Genomic DNA, 17,138 nt, shown 5'->3' with positions numbered 1-17,138 from the left:
TGTAAGGCAAGTCACCTTCTGTTATTACACATATGGGCGCGTATTCCGAACACTTAGCAAGGCCTCATCCTTCTGAAAAGAGTTGTAAATGACTTTCTTGATTCTGGTGTCAAAAACCTCAAGTGGGAATTCAGGTTGCCACCTGACTGGGCTCTGCATTCCTCATAGTTTTCGTAGTGTACCCATACCTTTCTTGGTCTGGCTGCATTTTGGCTATTTGTACTCAAAGCTATCATTGGAAGGCTGTACCCTATTTAAACCTACCGTGGTTGTTTTTAAAAGCCCTCATTAATATCTATTTCTTAATGTGACATGCACTGTTAACACGTGGGGGGTTATTTTGATATGACTTCCAAAGCCATAAGCAACTCTTCTCCTGGGAAAACTTCCCAGATTTAAAAAGGAAAATCTGTGTATGTTATTCCCTGTCTTTTCTGTAGATCATGGAACTGACTCTTACATAGAACAAGGTGGCTGGCCAGAAAGTAAATGAGAGGTTTTCTTGGGAAGAGTCTGTTTGCTCCTGGGAGTTTCCCATACTGATAATTCAGAGGCATCCAGAGATGGGCTTTTAAAGGCCGTGGCAATAACCCAACTTAAAGAGCTAAATTCAGAGGACTGGAGAAAAGGCTCTCAGGTTAACAGCACTTGTTGCTCTTGCCTAGGACCAGGTTTGATTCCTAGGACCCACGTGGTATTCACAACCATCCATAACTCCAGTTCCGGGGTCTGACACTTGTTCTGGTGGCCACGGTCACCAGACACCCACATGGTGCACAGACATATATGCAAGAAAAATATTATACAGATAAATTAAATAAATCTAAAAATGTTCTAAACAATTGAATTTATAAATAAAGACAAATCAGAGGAGCCCATAATCTTTGCTGAAAGACATAATTATTAGAAGAATTGAAAACAAAACTAAGACTTCTATTTTCCCTCTAGTACATTTTCTACAATGGTGCTCTTTTAAAGAAAAACATTATACAAAATTAGTTTGCTCGCTCTGTTGCCTTCTGTAACACATAGGTGTGCTGGAACATGCTTATAAACCAGAACATTCAGGATGTGTAGCAGGAGACCATGATTTCCAGGCTAAATAGAAAGACTCTGTAGAAAGGAAGGGAGAAAGTTAACAATAAGAGTAAAACATCTTCTGTGAAGCCCCAGATACGGGCTAACTAACCCCAAAGAGTAAACACAATAAAAAAACATATGAAGAAACATCGGAATCAAACTAAAAAACCAAAAGATGAAAAAAAAATCACAGCTTTTGAGAGAAAATACACTGTGAACACAGGAATGAAGTTACCAAAGTCAAGTTGATTGGCAGTAGGATTCAAAAAAATAGAAGAAAGACACTTATGGTGTTTGCTTGTTTGCTTTGGAAATGAAAAAAATAGACATTTGATAAAATAAAATCTGAAGTGGAGTTTCTGCTGATGGACTTGCTTCACAAAATATGACTAAGAATGGAAAGAAAACTACTAGTGGAGTGAATATATGTATAAACACACACACACACACACACTCACACACACACACACACACACACACACACACACACACACACACCAGTGTATGTGTATGTGTGAAAAAGAGAAAACCCAAGTTGCCAATATCAAGAATGAGAAACCCAACTCTGTACAGCCCAGAGACACTAGAAGGGCAGTAAGGGAACAATATGGCCAATTTTATGCTGATAAATCTGTGGAGTCAGGTATGGAGGACAAAAAAGATTCCTTGAAATTTCAGGATTATGAAAACTTACAAGAAGAAATAGAAAATGTGAACAGTCCTACACAGCAAAGGCATTTACATCATAATGGAAAACACTGGAACAGTGAAATTGGCAGGCCCAGTTAGCTTCTGGTAAGCAGTGCATTACTTACACCATACAAATCCCACCCCTACTTTATGACCTGTAATCATCTATGTGCCTGTGTTAGGGTCTGAAAAAGTAGCATAAAGACTTTGTGACAGAGCCTTAATTGTCTGCTAGCATTTGAGTCATAGTGAACTTACCAAGTGATAAGGTCTGATGCCCGGCCATGGTCCATGTAAGATGGAAATGTCACATTGGGGATGAATCCTCAATGAGACCAGAGGGCATGAACAGGCTGGCTTTGGAAACCACAGTCCAGATCCTCACACAGAGATCTCATCCTCTCACTTGCAATATGGCCATATGGTTAAATGCCAGTTTATATAGCCAGAGGGCTGTTCAGTCAGTATCAGAGGGAGGAGGTGGCCTGCCAAGCAAGGGTACCGAGCAGAGCAGTCTTGACCCTGGATTTTCTTACTGAGTGATGGAGATGAATTTCACTAGCAGAGTGGAAATCTTACTTCTCATTTTCTGCTAAGCAGAGAGTGTTTACATTTTTGTCCTGCCTGTGGAAAAAGGGAAAGAAAATGTGGTGTGGTTTATAAGATTCCTGGTTCAAGAACTCCCTCTGCTGTTGGTGTGTAAAGTATATAGGCCTCTCTCTCTCTCTCTCTCTCTCTCTCTCTCTCTCTCTCTCTCTCCTTCTCTCTCTTTCCTTATCTCTCTGTGTGTCATTGATCAGAAGAATAGATTGTGCCTTCCTTTTTTTTTTACTTAGCAGTTTTAGTTATACATAATTATGATATTCAATATTTATATACTGTATTTGGGTCATGCTCACTCTTGTCACCCTCTCTTGACCTTCTGACATACTTCCTCTTATCTCTCACTTTCCTCTCTACTTTCAAGTCTTTATTTTTTTCTTTTTTTGGTGATATTTTCCTTGAGTGAGCATAGGCAACTTTACCAGGGTCACACCACTGAGACCAATGGCTCTCTGCCCTCCAGCAGCCATGCACTGCCAACAGCTCCTTGAGGTGAGGCACTTCCAGAGTCCTTGATGCCTCTGTGATGAATTGTTGACAGGACCAATCTTATGCAGATCTTGTACATGTTATCACCGTTGTTGTGAGCTCGTGAGTGTGACATCCAAGCCACACCTGGAATCTATCTTTAAGAATCTTCACTTGTCCATTCTTGCTCTTTTTTTCTCTCCTTTGCCACAGTTCTGTGGAGGTTCTGCTCTCTTCTCTGTGTCCAGCCATTTCTCTAGGCTTGCCTTCTTCACAGGTCACCTTGAGTCCCAGGTGTACCTTCACACATCTTCCTTATTTTGCTCTGACCAAGTGACCCTTTTTGTCAGCAGTTTTGTGTGAAAGACAGAGTTCCCTTTCATAACTTTACTCAGTTCATGTTTTTGACCCATCTGTTTTCTCCCATGCAGCCTTCACTCCATAAAGCCTTGGGACCACAGTAATGAAGAGATGTTCCCTAAGTTTTCAGGGCACTACTTTAGAGTTGTCTGTATCATTGCTATTCTTTATTTTAATCTTCTTATTACTCTAATGATTTCTTGAAGACACCAATGTATATAACAATTATTAACTCCATTTACTTTCTGCCTTTTGGGGTTTGAGCACCACCGTACATCAATGGCACCATTGTATCTCTTAAGACTATGAGAGGAAACTGAGTCCTTTAAAATCTGGACTGAATGAAGACCAATTTAGAAGTGGGGAGGGGTGAAGTGGAAATTTCTGGTTGTGCTATGTGATGCTTTGCTAAAGCAGACCCATGAGAGTATACATGACGCTTGGAGAGAGGATAAGTAGGGCCCAACAGACAGGGAAGGCACACTTCCATTGCTAGCTGTGCAATACTTCTTTGGTCTTGAGTCTTCACTGATCTTCACTTGGATTTGGCAGAAGCCTGGCTGTTTCTGCTGTATCGTGCCGCTGCTGCTGATTTGTTTGGTGACACTACTGATCTGGACTGCTGGTATCCTGACAAGTGGAGATAGAATTGCCCCCAAAGAACTACTTCTAAACAGGTCCACACCCCCTTGTCCTATTTACCATCTTTGTTCCCCTACCTTTGGACAGTGGGCTAGAAGAGGGGTTTTCACCCCTTTAATAAGGGGTTTGAGAACCCTTATTAAAGTAGATTTTGAAAAATCTAAGCCTACAGAGGGGTGCACTCTGAGGAAAGGGTGAGGACAATGTCCTTCATATATACCTTTTCCCATTCCTAATGGGAAATGTCTGTATTAGTTACCTTGCATTACAGTGATCAGAATACCTGAGATAACAGCTTAAAAGAGAAGACACTTATGTTGCTCACAATTTTAGAAAGTTCAGTCCATGGCTGCTTAGACTTGAGTGCATGAGCAGAGTATCACTGTCATGGGAGCACATGGCCAAGGAGTTACTTCAACTCGGGGCAGATGTGGAGAGACTGGAATCCAAAGATGACCTTTGAAGGCATGCTGTTGGGATCTACATTCTCACTAGGCTCTCCCTCCTGAAGTTCTCACCGCATCCTAAGACAATGTGTGAGCCCATGGAGAACAACCCATAACCAAGCCATAATATTACTATTTGCCTATATGTTATATATTGATTATAAGTTCTAAGTGTGTGGATTTTAATGATGTTAATTACAGCTATATTTATGGGACCTAGAACAATACTTAAACAGAGTAGCAAGAGCTATGCAGAAAGAAGATTTTTTTCCAGGGTTTAATTTTCCCGTTCGTGTGGCCAGGTGTAACTAGAGCTCAACTGTGGTGTAAGAGCTTGCTAGTGGTATTTTTATATCCAGGGATTATCAAAAGGATTTTATATTACTATATTACATTTCCATCAAGTTAACAGAATTTAGTCTTCATTTTATACTTACAGAAAATCCCAATGCTTGACACACGAACTGTTAAAATTATAGATGATTTCAGAATACGAGTAAAAGTTAATGTTTAAAATATACTTTAATACAAATTTATATTAAAAATAGAAGTCTCTTTTTTGTAAATCATCTATATGAATTGTACCATCATTCAAATATGTCATGATTTTCCTATGTTAGAATTATTCAAATCCTTTGTCCTCTGATTTTGAAGTTCTTTCCACTAGAAATAAAGGATATTTTTTATCCTGCCACACTGATATAGGATGGGTCATTTGACTTGCTTGGTTGGAAATGTTGATGTGTGCATTCTGGGTCAATACTGTAAGTCTTTGCCATTCATTATTAAACAACCCTGTCCTGGGTAGCCAATAAACTAAAGAATAGAAAGATAGACACTATGGATGGGTATGAAGTTGCAGCCCAGTTCCCAGAACATGGGGTCTGGCCTAATGCTAGTCTGATCAAGTGGCAACCAGTATGAAGACCTGTGAGTGAGAAATGCGTGTTCTAAGTTGTTCATTTAAGGCAGTGGTTCACACTATCATAGTACTGGAGGAATTGCTGACTCAGGCATTACCCAAGACAGAGGTGGGAGGGGCTGTCTGTCGGGAAAAGCACTAAAATGTCTATTTGATCCATATCCATACATATCAGATTGGGACCCCAGGAGTCGGGGCTGACAAACAGAATATCTGGTCACATCTTTATTTCAGATATCTGTACATATTTTTGGAGGAAAGCAAGAAAATAAAAAGCAGGACTCTGGGGGAAAAAAATCAAAACACAACAACAAAAACCCACACATGTGCCTTGAATGTAAGTGGAAAAGCTGCCACAAACAGGTCACAGTAGGACCAGAACCCCTGTGCCATTCAGTTCAGAGCCTCCAGCTGAGTTTTCCTGGGACTTCTTGGCAGCTGGGGTAACTTCCATCCTTAGTAGGCTGTAAAGATTTTATTTCGATTACGTATGCATGCATGCATATATGTACATATGTATGTATGTATGTATGTGTGTATGTATGTATGTATGCATGTATGTGTATATATGTATGTATGTATGTATGTATGTATGTATGTATGTATGTATGTATGTATGTATGAGTGTGAGGTTTGTGCATGCAAGTGGAGGTACCCATGGAGGCCACAGCAGCACATTCAATCCCCTGGATCTGAAGTTACAGGTGGCTGTTTGCCTCCTGACTCGGGTGCTGGGAACTGAACTCTGGTCCTCTCTAGGAATACTCGTACCCACTGAGTCATCCCTGGAGCCTCAGCTTTAAACCTCTTCCCTCGTATTGACTTCCGTCTGAGTGGAGCCCCAGAGGGGTGGCTATAGAAGTTGACTTTGAGCACCTATTATTGACCTTGCTGTCTTTGCAATGATAAGGTCAATGATAAGGTTCTGATTTGGGGCCAGGAGGGGTGGCGGATGGGCTAAGTAGCTGAACTTGAGATGACAGCATACAAGAGTCTCTATATGTTCCAAACCACCACCAAGATCCCTCAGTCAAGCTGGTTAATGTAATGAAAAGTTGATCTAGAAGCATCCTGTCCAGTGGTTCACAAGTCTCTAGTCCTGTAAGTCTTCTAAGTCAGTCACAACAGTTTATACTTGTCCATGTTTCCAAATGTCCAGGCAATGGGGCTCTGAGAGTTTTTCTCTCCTTTCACCTCATCCTTAGACAGTGACAGAGGCCACTCCATTGTTCTGAAACAGTCTGAACCCCATCGAGGTATGCTGCCTGCTCTAGAGAAATAAAACCTGCTCTAGATTCCATCTCAGTTGAAGAAGAATTAGTTTCATTATCTATTGTTTTTATCTGTGAAGACATTTTCAAAATCACTCTAGATTTTCCTTAGCTGGACCACTAGTACAGTTGACTAATAGTTTCTTGAAGGTGGATGTTGTTATTTAATGGATATACCTCAGAGTTGATGCTTAAATGGTGTGACAAACACTAGTTCCAGAGTGAAAAATGGACGTGTTTCTTCAGGGCACTGTTGTCCTGTTCCCAGACAGGTTGGCTACTCCGAGGCCAATATTCCCACAAATCTGAATTTTTTTCTTTTTTAATTATGAATTTGGCAAGCATTAATTTGGATATAAAAGTGCTTTCTAAAAGACATTTTCCTCCATACGTCATAATTGTTAGAAGATCCGTGCACATAAATCAAAGCCACTTTACCAGGCTTCACACGAAGAAGAGCGGTTCCTTCTTTGTTTGTTTACATTTTTGTACTTTTAATTGACAGCTTCTTATCCGGTCTCTACAGCACACAACAGTACTTGACAGACTCTGCAACCTTCAACACCCCAGATTTCTATCAAAGACAGCAGTCTCCCACATTTCCTTAAACAATTTAACAAAGCTACAACAAGCACGGGCTTCATCCCGACCATAAAAACAAAACCTACAGCTACCAAGGCTGATTTCTTTGAGCCAAGAGTTTCCATCTTGTTTATAAGAGAGAGAGCCATTCTCTGTACTGTATACATGAGCTCTGCAGAGCTGTTTGTTTGGTTTTCAACAAAGACAATACAAAAATAAATTAGGCCTCGATTTGGTTGAGGTAAGCAATCTTTTGAGCCACAGCTGTATAACTAACTGATCTGTAATTGCGCTGCCTCTATGAGGGACAGTTTATTCTCTTGCCTGCCACACAATAGACCATGCAAGGGAAAGCACTCCAAGTTTCAAGGGCTGCAGTCTTTGGGTGCCTGCCAGGACAGATCTGTTTAGCAAACAGGCTGGAGGGTGCTTATTAGTAGGTTGTGGCTTGCAGACCATGAAGCCCCTGGGGCTAGATGCACTGATCAAATGGTGGATCTCGATGGCAAGCCATTGGCTGAAAAGAGGAGCCGCGCCACATCTGCTTCTCACAGGCCTTAATTACGCCGCTGCAAATGCCTTCTCCTGTGACTCTGTTGGTCCAGAAAACAGGCTATTAAAGATTAACATAGGAACTACTTTTCAAATTAAAACGTAGGCTCTCCTGATGAGTTACAGTGATATTATTCATCCTACAGGAACAAGGCTCGGTTAGCCTGGGAAAGTGGAGTTGGGTTTCTAGTGGAACAGAACACATCTTATTTTCTCTGGTTGCGTTTCTTTAAAAAAAAAATTACTAGTCTTCTCTGCCCCCTGCTTAGATTTTTGTTTCTATTGAATGACTCAAGGTGGCTTGAGGCTTTAAATTAATGTCTGGTACAGTATTATTGAGGCCTTAGAAGAATGAAGCTAGTCTGATCTACAGTACATTAAAAACAATCTGGGTAATTTAATCTTCTGGTCTCCCATAGTCTCCTCTGGGTCTTTTTCTAGGTCTTCAGGAAGTCGCAGAGAAGGAGGATCATCAGTGTGACTGAGTTTTATGGATGTTAGATCAAGAATGCAGATTTGAGCTTCCTTCCTGGTTCTGGGTACAGTAATGAGCAACCACTTTGTGTCTCTCGATCGCTCATTGATTGGTTAATAATCTCTCTCTGTTAAACTTATGAAAAAAAGTCTTCCTTGTGTGCAGGGCAGAGAAAGGGAACAGGGGTACACAGAGATCAATAACATTTGCTAACACACTGGTCAGCTAGCCTGAACATGGCGTACCTCTATGGAAGGCTCAATCGTTTGCGACGATGCTATGAAAAACCTTTCTTAACATTAATGATCTGTCAATACAGATTTTGAGGCATTCTGGGAAAGGCAGTAAATGGAAGACAATTTTATTTCTAGTTGTATGGGATGCTTGGACCTACTTTACATTATAATATTGGCATGAGTGAAGAGAGTTTTAGTTACTTAGAACAAAGTATTTATTCAGAAAATCATAATCCTAAGAAGTGTGGCTTTTATCACTTTGAAATTATTCAATATTGATAAAACTGGCAGTATTTCGTACCAAAACTTTTAACTCCGATCAAATACACAATTAAAATTTGAGGTCCCTTTGTTGGACCTCAACATCACTTCATTCATTGCAACGAAACTGTTAATTTTCTTTATTGTCCGTCTATATTTCACGTGGGTCTTTATTATTTTAGTGAGCTTATCTGACAGGAATGAGGGTGCTCACATTTGCGCAGTTCGAGTCTGCGAATCTCGCTGCATCGAAAGTTTCTCGGAAGGTCTAACATGAGCGAAACCAACTGTGACCGTGAGCTGCGGCTACTGAAAACACAGCAAATGGAGCCTAAGCTCGTGCGTTTTCGAGACTACAATTTTCCTGCTAATGCATTTGAGACAAGGGGAAGTGTGACCGGGCTTCAGTTTCCCTGGGAAACTGGAGGAGACCTAGAAGTCGGCTCGTGCTCACCGAGGAGTGAAGCACGTGTAAGCCTGGGTGTACACAAAGGCAAGCTAGGGAAGGTCAAAACTGTTATTATTATCATAATTATCAAACGTGCTTGAGGCTTATAATGGAAACTTCAAATTTATATATTTCAAATACTCAGATGTAGCAACTATTCATGTTTTGTTTTTACGGCCGTTATGGTCACTTTTCTGTACAGGTATGATACCTGCCTATGTGTTTGTACTTTGAAATAGCATCACTGACTTTTAACCTTCTTTGAACTGATCGCCTGGACTCAGGACACTAGGAGAACGCTTCCCTTCGTTGAGATAAATGCCAGCTGACTCCACTTTATACAAATCAGCACACAGCTTCTTAATGTGAAGTGTTTTGCGTGGGGTAGTTAAGAAGACAGGAGGAAGAACGGGAAGCTCTTAATGTCTTTTTTAAAAGACGGTGGGCCTGGAAAGCCTATGGGTGATCGTTCTCAGTGATCTTGATAAGGAAATCAGTGCTCTTTTCAAGTCTGTTATCTTAAAAAAAATTAATATTAACATAATTTCCCAGCCAGACAAGAGCTTCCCTTCTAATTTTGTCAATGAATGAGTCTTGACTGAGTGTAACTCCCTCGGGGTGGGGTGAGGGGTGGAGTAGAACTCCTGGGTAGTGATTCTCATCCCCTCCCTTGCCCTTCCACCTAGCTCCCCTATCCTTAGCAGCCTAGAGCCTGGAGCCAGCAATTTAACAGCCGGCCTCCTTTGAAAGTTGAAAACAGTGATGACTTTTAAGAGGCACAGTGCTCACTAAGTAAAAAGGGAGATCTGGATACTTAGGGGATCACTCCTTTTAAAGGAAAGGCACAGAAATGAAATCATTCACTGAACACACAAATACAGGTCAGCACTGCGCCAGGCACTGTGCTCTAGATGGGGACAGAGCAACTCTAAGGGAAAGAGGTCTGTTTCCCAGACAGATGTTTTCATCCAGGCAAGGAAACAATCCACCATGGTGCAGAGTAGCAGTGAGGAATGGGGGAGGGGGGGTCTTTAAATAGGAAATGTTAACCAGAAGAAAAGACAAATGTTGAAGGAAGGAAGGAAGGAAGGAAAGAAGGAAGGAAGGAAGGAAGGAAGGACAGAAGGAAGGACAGAAGGAAGGAAGGAAGGAAGGAAGGAAGGAAGGAAGGAAGGAAGGAAGGGAGGAAGTTCGTTCTAGCCTGAAGGAGCTGGAGAGGAAGAACAGAAAGGAATAAGTAGAGTAGAAGACGCCCAGTTTGGCTAAGCAGAAGTCATGGTGGCTCCTAGATTTCAAGCAGGGACACCATGAATGGTCACATGCTTAGGGTGTGTTGCCAGCAGCAGGCAGCTCCTTTTGCAGAATAGCAGTGGGCAGCCACAGACTCCGCTCAAGGCACGATCCTAGCAACACCAGGATGTGGGGAAAGCGTCATGCCTGGGCCACTGCATAAGCATTCTCAATAAATGTGGCTGAGATAATAACAGCCAGCGCTTGAAGGATGCTTGCTACGCAGCACATTTCCCCATAGAATCTCCTTAGAAGACACACAAGACTAGAGTTAGGGGTCGTAAAGCCAGTAAGTGACTGTCAAGACCCAAATACAGGTTTAAAACCTACAAGTTGTAGGAGAGAGCCTTTAGGTGGCCTCTTGCCACATCCTGCTCATACCTTCCAGAAAGTTCAAAGAAATCTTTTCGCCAGCCAAGAACTGTGCCTGTAGGGACAGGAAATATATACAGAGTAAGCTTCTGAGGGGGCTGGGAGGAGGTGGTAATTCTGACGTCGTTGGCGCAGGTCAAGGTCTGAAAACCTCTGGCTTACAAGTGAGGGCTTTGGGATAAGGCGTATCTGCTTTGAGTTCATTTCTGCTAGTGCTTACTGTTATGTAAACTTTAAGTCTGCTCTCTGTAGAATGTAGATAAAATACCTGTGGGATGACTAAAGAGGACCCACATGGACAATCACTGATCTTCAGGAGGACTAAGAAATTCTCACCTATTATTGTTGTTTTGTTTCATTTATTTTCCCGTGAGACAAGGTCTCTCTATGTAGCCCTGGCCATCCTGCCTCTGCCTCCTGAGTGCTGGGCTAAAGGCATGTGCTCCGTGCCTGCCTATTGTTAACAGTGATGGCATTGCTTGTATTTACTGATGGTTGGGCCAGTATGCTCATGAATGCCCGGTCCTCTCTGTGTTCCTTACTCAGCTCTCCCTGGGACTTGGGAATTTATCAGGTTAGGTCCTCCCAATGATGTATTTGCACCCCACCTGCCACCTCCAAGGATCCAACTGCATCAACCAGGAACTGACCACAGCCTTCCTCGTCTGTGACCTGAGCAGCTTGGCTGGGGCTAACCATGCTGTGGACGAAACAGCACTCACTGTGCTCCCTAGGCAAGTGGGATGATGGGAGCATCAGAACGTTGCTTTCTGCTGCTAAGAGATAAATTGACATTTGTACGTGGCAAGTATAAATCCATACAACATTTTGTTTTACATTAAATTCTATCTTGACCCAGGCTTCCTAGGGGATTAATGAGAGCCTTTGCTAGACAAGTAGATTTATTTTTTTTTCCCTCGGTCAAAATTAAGAACAGTGCCATCTTCTAGAATGTTTTATTTAGAGAAAGAAAAAGGAAACCCAACTACAGCGGATGATTAAAGGCAGCAGCACTTTTAAAGATAAAAGTTTATAATTACCATGGAAGTTCTAGAATTTAAAATGGAAAGTTTGTGAAGCTATAGGGAAGCAGGATAAACCTCAACGACAAAATAACAGGTTTCAGATGTTAAAAATATCCACCAGTTAACCCAAAGCGAACCAATTATAACACATTGCCTCTAATGCCTGGGTCTGAAACCTGGAGGTAAGCCCCCGACTTACAGGAAACGTCAGCTTCTTAATACTAATTAGCAAACTTTTGTCTCCAAATTTAGAATTCCAAGTTGCTCTTCTGTTCGAGCTACCGAGCTCTGGACTGCTTTTTCTCCTAACAGGGGATGGCTGCATGGTCTATTGCATGACTGAGGAGGTGCCTCTGTAGCACAAGCAGAATTGTTGCCCAGACAAGCAGGGTTTTCACAGCCACCTGGGATCTATTTTGAATAATTGAGCTCCTTCTTTTAACCTAGAGTTACGTGTGTTTCGATGTTATTCCACGTCCATTCTATCAGAAACATACCTCATCGCTCGACAGGTAATGCGCTGTTATTGTCGGGGAGCTGTCAGTCATTCCAGAACAGAGTCTCCAATCACGTGGCGTGAATTTGATACACAGTAGACAGCTTATCAAATGTCATTTGCGGTGCCTAAGTGAACCTATGGAATAATGAAATGGAATCTCAGGCGACAGTGAAGGAATTTTTGTATCTGAAGTATAAAGAGTCTTTTGAGGTTCGGGAGCCTAGGTGATGAAATTCTTCGTGGTGCACTGCCAACTCCTTCCCATAGCCCAGAGTTAGTTTAAAATTGTGATCGGTTGGGCTCCAAAGCCTAACTGCACTCCAGGAAATCATTTAAGCTGTGTAGTGTTGTGAGCACCATTTTATTCATAGTGCATGACAAAGAAAAATAAATTTGACTACCAGAGGTTTCCTTTTCAAAGAGCCGTTGGTTTTTACCACCACGGTCACATCGATGCTCACACTCACGATGAACAGTGGGGAGAGCTCACTGGCTTCTTTCTCCAGTTTTCGGGAAACTTGGGCTACTTCCCGGCACTCCTGCCACGTCCGCATTCATTCCCAATTATTAGCTGAGACCTGCCCGGTAGGCCTGCCCATTCCCCCAGAGGAAAATGTAAAATTTCTTCTCCATAACTTTTCCCGCTGCCAACTGAGGGACAGCTCACATGCAGAGCGATCTTCAAGGAACACGGCAGGTCTAAGCATCTACGGTTGATTCTGTTAGAGACCTTCCCCTGGACTCCTACCACACTCTTCATAGTCCTAGATAACATAAATGTCTCTGTTGTCACCATTGTGTCTGGGTACTTGTATTCTGCACCTGGTTTATTTCAGGCTCTTGGGGCTGTAAATTGGATTTCGTATTCTTGAAACATTGGATTAGGAACAGAGTATATTTAAAACGTATCGACTGAGTCATTTGAATTAGCTGCAACTGTCTGGATAACTTAGGAATTCTCTCATTTTTGCCCTTACATATGCATGTGTAACATATTACAGTTAGAGACAGTCTCTCACATCCACCAGTAGCACAGGAAGGATGGCGCTACCTATAAATTCCAGAAGTCTCTTGTCTCAAAAAAGATCCTGCACAGCTAAATGAACACGGAAGAATGGATTGTTGTTATCTAAAGATAGAAAGAGGCTGTGTGCGGTGGAGGTCCTTGTCTGGACCAAGACACTGTATTCTAGCCAAGGCTCTGACTTGGGGTCATGTTGTGGCCAAAGGCTAGAGAGTAGTGATTCATGTTGACTGCATATTTCTTTTGCCTCAAAGTCTTTAGGTTGGTGTCTTCATTTGTATTAGTAACTCCATGCTAGATTCTTGAATCTTAATATGTCATAGTCTGGATAAAAATGTTTTACACATCTAGGCTGCTTTACTCTGATTGCACATTATTCAGTGAAATAAAAATCAGAAAAAAGAGGGAAAGGTGCAGTAATGTGGGGGACATAGAGTAAAAGTAGGTCGCATTGGTAAGACATGTTAAAATATTAGTATTTTTACTCTCTTTCTCCCTTCTTCCTTCTCCTCCCACTCTTGTGTGTGTGTGTGCATGCACATGTGTGTGTATGTGTGCATGCACGTGTGTGCATGTGTGTGTGTGTGTTGCACATGTGGAGGTTAGAGGATAAGCTATGGAAATAAACCAGTTCTCTCCTTCACTATGTGAACTCTAGCCTTGGCTACACATGCTTGGCTACTTGACAGTGTCTCACTAGCCCGGTATTGATAAATTTTAATTAATAAAATGTTGTCAATGGGAAAAAAGAAAAGCACAGAAGCCTCTGACTGCCTGAAGATGCTTTTGCACAACCATTCTGTGCAGTTGAAATCTATTCCTAGGCACACCACCTGTCTCCCCTCCACACTTTAAACAAGCACATTCATTTTATCAAAAGTTGTTCTTTCTTTAACCAGTAAATTTTAGAGACAGATTGTTTTTGTGTCCTCGTGCTTAAAGCAGACACCACATCTGCTCCTCAGGAGACTGAGGCAGGATGATCTCAAATTCAGGGCCAGCTGGAGGTTACATCGTGAGGCCTTATTTCTTTTCATTTTTTAAGCATTGAAGTTTCACTTTATTAATAAATAATACAAGCATCATTTAACCCATCTGAAATCTACAGTTTGATGGAATTTTTTACACTTGCAAATTATATATATATATAATATAATTTAACATTTTTGACACTATAGAAATAAACATGCTACCCACAGTGCTCCCTGTCGCCTCTATCTTCCTTCCCTCTCTATAGGTCTCTCCAACCACAAATAGTTTCCCTTACAATGACCTTGCCTCATCTAGACCCATGTATTAATGGACTCATACAGCACAGGTCCTTTGTCATTGTGTCTCTCCTCCCTACACTGTCATTCTTTTAGCTCATCTCAGCTCCTCATTTCTTCCCTCATGAATCACACTCTAGCAATAAGTAGATTCTAGTTTATCCATCAACTAGTGGGTAATTTTGTTGCTTCCACTTTTTTTTTTTTTTTGGCTATTATGAACACTGGAAATTTTGTGTAGATACATATTTTTAGTCACTTGGGATACATACCTAGGAGTGAAGTTACTGGAGTTACATGTTTACCTGCATAAGCACGTGTTGAAGCTTGTGAAGAAATGCCAGTCCTTTTGGAAAGTGGTTAGACCATTCTCATCACTTAACAGTGTATGAAGGTTCTAGTACCTCCCACACATCATCAACCTCGGCTATTATGTCTTTTTAAAGTAGTAACCATCGTGGGATACACGAGGTGGTTGCTTTGGTTTGAGTGTCCCTGATGACAAAGAGCATGGAATGTCTCTTCGCGTGTTAATTTGCAGCTGAGATGTCTCCTTAGCCACTTGTCACTGCCCTAGAGAATGTAGGACCTGAGAATGGAGCTGACAAACGAAGTAGACTAAAGCCTCATGCAATAACCGGCTTTATTTAGAGCATCAGACAATTCAGACTCTGAGGGTTAAGAGGAGTCACCCAAGGGAAGCACAGTCACAGGGGTAAGTTGCACATGGCGGACAAACCATACATGGTGGGCAAGTCACACAACGACAACAACAACAACAACAACAACAACAACAACAACAACAAATCATGATTGTTTTCATAGAGGCACACAAACAAATAGCAACAGTCAGTGGTCAATGAATAAAATAAACTCACTCCTTTCTGCCACAGCTGGGAGTCGCATGAAAGCATAATCCAAGAACAATTTCATGTTGTTGGTTTTTGTTTTAAAACTGAGGCCACAAGATTCTTGTCCTGTTTTCTCAGAATTCTCCTCACGCACTCATTCCTGGATGATGCCTAACAGCCACTGAAATCTTTCTTTTTTTAAGTTTATTTTTTCTTTTATCGAAAATGGACTTCCCTCTCCCATCTGTGTCCCGATTGCCATTTTCTTTTCCCCTATTCCTCCTCCTAGCGCCTCCTCCTTGCCTCCCCTCCCATCTGACTTGACTCCCTTTCTGTCTTGCCTTACAAAACAAACAGGTTTCTGAGTGATAATATAAATAAAACATTGTAAGATTCAACAAAAACTAACACACCACAATACAAACAAATAGAAGGAGAAGAGTCAAAGAGAAGGCACAAGAGACTGTTATAGACACAGAAATCCCATAAGAAGCACTAAACTAGAAGCCACAGTATATATGAAAAAACCTATAGGTTAAAAAGAGAAAAAAAACATACATACATGCATGCATGCATACACATACATACTACACATATGAATATGATTAAAATTAAAAAGCCCTGACATGACATTAGGAGACAAAGCACCTTCAGAGATGCCATTGAGTTATTTTCTGTGGACTCTCGAGAGCTGGGCACATATCCAACCCTTACGAGTGGTTTGTTTCCCCAGTGAGACTCCCTTGGAGAAAACTAAACTTTCATTCAGAAGTGGTCATCAATTGGAGATCACTTCTAGATTAGAGATTGGGCATGCGTTCATTTCTTTCAGCTCTAGGACCCATTCCAAAAGGAAGGACAAATGAAACAAAACAGATTATGGGTGAGAGGTGACATTGTAGCCAGAGTAGTTCGTTGCTAATGCTTTCCTTCTCTTACTGATCAGATTAACAACTAACTTGACATCTAATAAAACTGTTACTTTTTGGAAGTTTTAGATAATTTTTAAAATGTTTATGTGAGACTGGGGATGTGTGCATGTCAGTTCAATGCCATGGAGGCCAGAAAAGGGTGACAGATCCCAAGGAGCTGGTGTTATAGGTGGTGTGAACCCCTTAAGATGGGAACAAAAAAGAAAAAAAAACCCTTATGTCCTTTATAGGACAATGCAGAGGACAGTGGCTGTCTCTGCAGCCCTGATAGAAAGTGATTCTTAATTGAGCATAGTGAATACCTGATTTGAGGTTGGGGTGTTGGGAATTGCTGGTATTAACTAAAGAGAGGGAAAGCAGTCTGTGGGCCACTTCCTCTGTTGGGTCTGTTGGTATATGCTGTTGTCTAATCAATATCTTAGATCCATCTTTGGAACTGCAAAGAATTTAGTCCAGAGTGTTGTGGCTGTAATGCTTGTGTGGGTATAAGTTACTAGGTATTTGGGCTGAGTCAGCAATAAAACTTCTTTAAAAGGAGAACGTGGAGCTTTTAAGGGACCCAACTCTGGAAAGTAGGCTGGGTTTTATGATTTGAATTTAAAACATCTCATGTGTTTCCATACTTGGTCCCCAACTTGGGGTACTGTTTTGGGAGGTTTGGGAGTCTTTGGGGAGTGGGTCTTAGGAAGGGTACATGGGTCATAGGGGACAGGTCTTGAAGTTTTATATCCACCTATGTTTCCAGCCTATGTTCTTTGTCTCCTGGTCCTCACACATGAAGATCCTTTGCCCTACCCTTCTGCCTGAGTAGGTGGAACCATTCTAACAACCATGATTTCCC

This window comes from Rattus rattus, chromosome 4 (assembly GCF_011064425.1).
Source record: "Rattus rattus isolate New Zealand chromosome 4, Rrattus_CSIRO_v1, whole genome shotgun sequence".
Classification (NCBI taxonomy): Eukaryota; Metazoa; Chordata; class Mammalia; order Rodentia; family Muridae; genus Rattus; species Rattus rattus.
Note: the sequence above shows the minus strand (reverse complement) of the source record.